Below are 7,178 nucleotides of genomic sequence, written 5' to 3'. Positions count from 1 at the left end.
ATCTAGGCATGATCATGTATATAGGTATCACATCCATATCAAGTAGACCGACTCCTGCCTGCATCTACTACTATTACTCCACACATCGACCCACTCCTGCCTGCATCTAGAGTATTAAGTTCATAAGAACAGAATAACGCATTAAGCAAGATGACATGAGGTAGAGGGATAAACTCAAGCAATATGATATAAACCCCATCTTGTTATCCTCGATGGCAACAATACAATACATGCCTTGCAACCCTTTCTGTCACTGGGTAAGCACACCACAAGATTGAACCCAAAGCTAAGCACTTCTCCCATGACAAGAAAGATCAATCTAGTAGGCCAAACCAAACTGATAATTCGAAGAGACTTGCAAAGATAACTCAATCATACATAAAAGAATTCAGAGAAGATTCAAATATTATTCATAGATAAACTTGATCATAAACCCACAATTCATCGGATCTCGACAAACACACCGCAAAAAGAGATTACATCGAATAGATCTCCACAAGAGAGGGGGGGAACATTATATTGAGATCCAAAAAGAGAGAAGAAGTCATCTAGCTAATAACTATGGACCTGTAGGTCTGTGGTAAACTACTCACAACTCATCGGAGGGGCAAGGATGTTGATGTAGAGGTCCTCCATGGTCGATTCCCCCTCCGGCAGAGTGCCAGCGAAGGCTCCAAGATGGGATCTCGCGGATATAGAAGGTTACGGTGGTGGAAATTGTGTTTAGGCTGCCTCCTGGATGTTTTTGGGGTACGTAGGTATATATAGGAGGAAGAAGTACGTCGGTGGCCGCCCGAGGGGCCCATGAGACACGGGGCGCTCCCTCCTATCTCGTGGCCGCCTCGGCTGCTTCTTGACTTGCACTCCAAGTCCTCTGGATGACGTTCATTCAAAAAAGCACACTCCGAAGGTTTCATTCCGTTTGGACTCCGTTTGATATTCCTTTTCTTCGAAATACTGAAATAGGCAAAAAAACAGCAATACGGGCTGGGCCTCCGGTTAGTAGGTTAGTCCGAAAAATGATATATATGTGTAAAATAAAGCCCATAAACATCCAAAAGGAGTAATATAATAGCATGGGACAATCAAAAATTATAGATACATTGGAGACGTATCAAGCATCCCCAAGCTTAATTCATGCTCGTCCTCGAGTAGGTAAGTGATAAAAAAGAAATTTTTGATGTGGAATGCTACCTAGCATAATTTGTAAGGTAATTCTCTTTATTGTGGCATGAATGTTCAGATCCAAATGATTTAAAATAAAAGTTCATATTGAGAAAAGAAATAGTAATACTTCAAGCATACTAATCAAAGTAATCATGTCTTCTCAAAATAACATGGCAAAAGAAAGTTCATCCCTACAAAATCATATAGTTAGGCTATGCTTCATTTTCGTCACACAAAGATGTTCCCAACTTCTATACCCCCGATGACAAGCCAAGCAATTGTTTCTTACGTAAATAATCTCAAACTTTTTCAACCTTCACGCAATAAATGAGCGTGAGCCATGGATATAGCACTATGGGTGGAATAGAATATGATGATGGGGATTGTGTGGAGAAGACAAAAAATGAGAAAGTCTCACATTAACAAGGATAATTAATGGGCTATGGATATGCCCATCAATTGATGTCAACATGAGGAGTAGGGATTGCCATGCAACAGATGCACTAGAGCTATAAAAGAATGCTCAACAAAAGAAAACTAGTGGGTGTGCATCCAACTTGCTTGCTCACGAAGACCTAGGGCATTCGAGGAAGCCCGTCGTAGGAATATACAAGCCAAGTTCTATAATGAAAAATTCCCACTAGTATGAAAAAGACAACTTATGAGACTCACTATATGAAAAACATGGTGCTACTTTGAAGCACAACATATGAGACTCACTACATGAAGAACAAGGTGCTACTTTGAAGCACAAGTGTGTAAAAAGAGATAGTGACATTGCCCTTTCATTTATTTTCTTTTTTTCCCTTTTTTTCTTTTCTTTTTTTTCCTTTTTTGGGCCTTTCTTTTTTTTCTTTTGGCCTTTCTTCTTTTTTTTTCTTTTGGCAATGCTCTAATAATGATGATCATCACACTTCTATTGATTACAACATATGAATTACAACTCGAAACTAGAACAAGATATGACTCTATATGAATGCCTCCGGCGGTGTACCGGGATGGTGCAATGAATCAAGAGTGACATGTATGAAAAATAATGCACGATGTCTTTGCCACAAATACGATGTCAACTACATGATCATGCAATGGCAATATGACAAAAGTAATATATGTCATGATGATGAAAAACGGAACGGTGGAAAGTTGCATGGCAATATATCTCAGAATGGCTATGGAAATGCCATAATAGGTAGGTATGGTAGCTGTTTTGAGGAAGATATAAGGAGGTTTATGTGTGATAGAGCGTGTCATATCACGGGGTTTGGATGCACCGGCGAAGTTTGCACCAACTCTCAAGGTGAGAAAGGGCAATGCACGGTACCGGAGAGGCTAGCAATGGCGGAAAGGTAAAAGTGTGTATAATCCATGGACTCAAAATTAGTCAAAAGAACTCATATACTTATTGCAAAAATTTAGAAGTCATCAAAAATCAAGTACTACGTGCATGCTCCTAGGGGGATAAATTGGTAGGAAAAGACCATCGCTCGTCCCCAACCGCCACTCATAAGGATGCACAAGCCAGGTACACTTCATGTTTCAAATTTGTTACACAACTTTAACCATACGTGCATGCTACGGGACTTGCTAACTTCAACACAAGCATTCTTTAAATTCATAATCACCCAACTAGCATGACTTTAATATCACTACCTCCATATCTCAAAACAATTATCAAGTATCAAATTGATCATAGCATCCAATTCACTTCCTATGATAGTTTTTATTATACCCAACTTGGATGCTCATCATTCTAGGAACAATTTTGTAACCATAGCAAATACCATGATGTTCTAAAAGATTCTAAAAAAAGATATAAGTGAAGCATGAGACACTAGCAATTTCTTCAAAAATTAACACACCATCGTGCTCTAAAAGATATAAGTGAAGCACTAGAGCAAAAACTATCAAGCTCAAAAGATATAAGTGAAGCACATAGAGTATTCTAGCAAATTATAATCAAATAGGCTTCTCCAAAAAGGTGTGTACAACAAGGATGATTGTGGTAAACTAAAAATAAAAGACTAATACACGACGCTCCAAGCAAAACACATATCATGTGGCGAATAAAAATATAGCTCCAAGTAAAGTTACCAATGAACGAAGACGAAAGAGGGGATGCCTTCCCGGGGCATCCCCAAGCTTACGCTTTTGGATATCCTTGAATGTCATGGTGTGCCTTGGGCATCCCCAAGCTTAGGCTCTTGCAACCCTTTATTCCATAGTCCATAAAAGCTTTACCCAAAACTTGAAAACTTCACAACACAAAACTCAACAGGAAATCTTATAAGCTCCGTTAGTGAAAGAAAACAAAACCACCACATAAGATACTGTAATTAACTCATTCTTTATTTATTTTGGTGTTAAACCTACTGTATTACAACTTCTCTATGGTTTATAAACTATTTTACTAGCCATGGATGCATCAAAATAAGCAAACAACACACGAAAAACAGAATCTGTCAAAAACAGAACAGTCTGTGGAAATCTGTAACTAACGCAAACTTTTGAACTCTAAAAATCCTACCAAAATAGGACATACTGTACAATTTATCTATTGATCAGCAGAAAAAAGAATAAATGCAAAATCACGTTTCTGTCATTTATTGATTTTTTTCTCGTGAGCGCAAAGTTTCTGTTTTTCAGCAGAATCAAATCAATTATCATCATAGTTTATCCTATAGGTTCTACTTGGCACAAACACTAATTAAAAGATAAAAACACATCTAAACAGAAAGTAGATACAAAATTATTAAATGACAGCAAGGAAAAATATTGGGTTGTCTCCCGACAAGCGCTTTTCTTTAAAGCCTTTTAGCTAGGCATTGAGATTTCAACGATGCTCACATGAAAGACAAGAATTGAAGCACAAAGAGAGCATCATGAAACACATGACAAACACATCTAAGTCTAACATACTTCCTATGCATAGGCATATTGTAAGCAAAAAAATTTGCAAGGAAAGCAAAAACTAGCAAATGCAAGGAAGAACAAAGAGATGATAGCAATCTCAACATGAAGAGAGGTAATTTAGTAATATGAAAATTTCTACAACCATATTTTCCTCTCTCATGATAATTATATGTAGGATCATAAGAAAATTCAACAAAATAACTATCAAAAAATATATTTCCAACACGATCCATATGCATGCGAAGTTGACCCTCTTCCAAGATAGTGGGATCATTAACTAAAGTCATGACCTTTCCGAACCCACTTTTATCAAAAATATCATAAGATTGAACATACTCCAAATATGTGGGATCTAAAGTTGACACTCTTCCAAACCCACTTTCAATATTATTGCAAACACTATTATCAATCTCATATTCATCAAGGGGCTTAAATAAATTTTCAAGAACATAAGAAGAATCACCCCAATCATGATCATTGCAACAAGTAGTAAACATAGCAAAACTAGCATCCCCAAGCTTAGGGTTTTGCATATTATTAGCCAATTGACATCAAGATAATTTATAGTAAAATCATTGCAATCAAGCTTTTCATCGAAGGAACTACCAAGTATGGGTGCAATAGCAACGATCTCATGTTTAACATAAGGAACTATAGCAAATTCATCTTCATAAATATTGGCATCATGGCCACAAGAATAGCAAGCATCATGTTCATCAAGGGATATTTCAATCAAATCATCGGAATCATCATTATCTATATATTCATGCATATCATTATTTTCTTCCAAAGCAACGGTCATTCTTTCAATAAATTCTTGGAAATAGACATTATGAGCAAAGTTTTCATTGCAATATTTAAGTATGAAGGAATTTTCAGACTTGTTGAGAGTAAAATCGTACTTTTCAATCAAAGAAGCAACTTCATAAGCACCCTTAAAAACGACAAATTCTTCAATTTGTTCGATATTATAGTAGCTATAAACACCCTTAGCATAAGAAGATAAGATTTTATTATCATTGAACTCACATAGGTAGGGAAGGTGTTTTTTAGGGTTCTTAGAGCAACAAGTAAAATCACAAATTTCACAAATATTCCAAGCATAGCATAGCAAACTATTTAAATGATACCATAAGACCTTCCCTTTTTCAAAGAAACAATGACTCACAAAATTAGCATGCTCATCTAAAGATTTCCCATCAACTAGGCTAGTTGGGGTTTCAGCACGAGCGCATAAGGATCGAAGATGATCCAAGTAGAACACTTTAAGTGGATCCATATCAATAGATTTTTAGCAAGCAAAGATGCAAGCACATAGAAGGCACATGGAGACACAAGCAAACAGAAAGGCAAGCGAAAGGGAGAGGAGATTGGGAAAGAGAGGGCAAATAAACCGACAAGGGTGAAGTGGGGGAGAGGAAAACGAGAGGCAAATGGCAAATAATGTAAAGGCGAGGGAGATAGGTTTGTGATGGGTACTTGGTATGTCATGACTTAAGAGAAGACTTCCCCGGCAATGGTGCCAGAAATCCTTCTTGCTATGTCTTGAGCTCGCGTAGGTTTTCCTCGAAGAGGAGAGGGTGATGCAGCAATAGTAGCATAAGTATTTCCCTCAGTTTTTGACAACCAAGGTATCAATCCAGTAGGAGGCTCCGCAAAAGTCCCACGCACCTACACAAACAAATTGAGAACTCGCAACCAATGCGATAAAGGGGTTGTCAATCCCTTCACGGCCACTTGCAAAAGTGAGATCTGATAGAGATAGTAAGATAAGATAAATATATTTTTGGTATTTTATAATATAGATGCAAAAAGTAAAGATGCAAATAAAAGTAGATTGGAAGCAAATATGATAAGAGATAGACCCGGGGCCATAGGTTTCACTAGAGGCTTCTCTCAAGATAGCATAAGTATTACAGTGGGTGAACAAATTACTGTCAAGCAATTGATTGAAAAGTGAATAATTATGAGATTATCTAGGCATGATCATGTATATAGACATCACGTCCATAACAAGTAGACTGACTCCTGCCTGCATCTACTACTATTACTCCACACATCGACCAACTCCTGCCTACATCTAGAGTATTAAGTTCATAAGAACAGAGTAACGCATTAAGCAAGATGACATGATGTAGAGGGATAAACTCAAGCAATATGATATAAACCCCATCTTGTTATCCTCGATGGCAACAATACAATACATGCCTTGCAACCCTTTCTGTCACTGGGTAAGGACACCGCAAGATTGAATCCAAAGCTAAGCACTTCTCCCATGGCAAGAAAGATCAATCTAGTAGGCCAAACCAAACTGATAATTCGAAGAGACTTGCAAAGATAACTCAATCATACATAAAATAATTCAGAGAAGATTCAAATATTATTCATAGATAAACTTGATCATAAACCCACAATTCATCGGATCTCGACAAACACACCGCAAAAAGAGATTACATCGAATAGATCTCCACAAGAGAGGGGGAGAACATTGTATTGAGATCCAAAAAGAAAGAAGAAGCCATCTAGCTAATAACTATGGACCCGTAGGTCTATGGTAAACTACTCACAACTCATCGGAGGGGCAAGGATGTTGATGTAGAAGTCCTCTGTGGTCGATTCCCCCTCCGGCAGAGTGCCGGCGAAGGCTCCAAGATGGGATCTCGCGGATACAGAAGGTTACGGTGGTGGAAATTGTGTTTCGGCTGCCTCCTAGATGTTTTCGGGGTACGTAGGTATATATAGGAGGAAGAAGTACGTTGGTGGCCGCCCGAGGGTCCCATGAGACAGGGGGCGTGCCCTATAGGGGGGGGGGCGCCCTCCTATCTCGTGGCCGCCTCGGCTGCTTCTTGACTTGCACTCCAAGTCCTCTGGATCACGTTCATTCGAAAAATCACGCTCCCGAAGGTTTCATTCTGTTTGGACTCCGTTTCATATTCCTTTTCTTCAAAATACTAAAATAGGCAAAAAAAACATACGAGTTGGGCCTCCGGTTAGTAGGTAGTCCCAAAAATGATATAAATGTGTAAAATAAAGCCCATAAACATCCGAAAGGGGTAATATAATAGCATGGAACAATCAAAAATTATAGATACGTTGGAGAC

Source organism: Triticum dicoccoides, chromosome 4B (assembly GCF_002162155.2).
Source record: "Triticum dicoccoides isolate Atlit2015 ecotype Zavitan chromosome 4B, WEW_v2.0, whole genome shotgun sequence".
In the NCBI taxonomy this organism is placed as follows: Eukaryota; Viridiplantae; Streptophyta; class Magnoliopsida; order Poales; family Poaceae; genus Triticum; species Triticum dicoccoides.
This window is presented reverse-complemented; position numbering follows the sequence as displayed.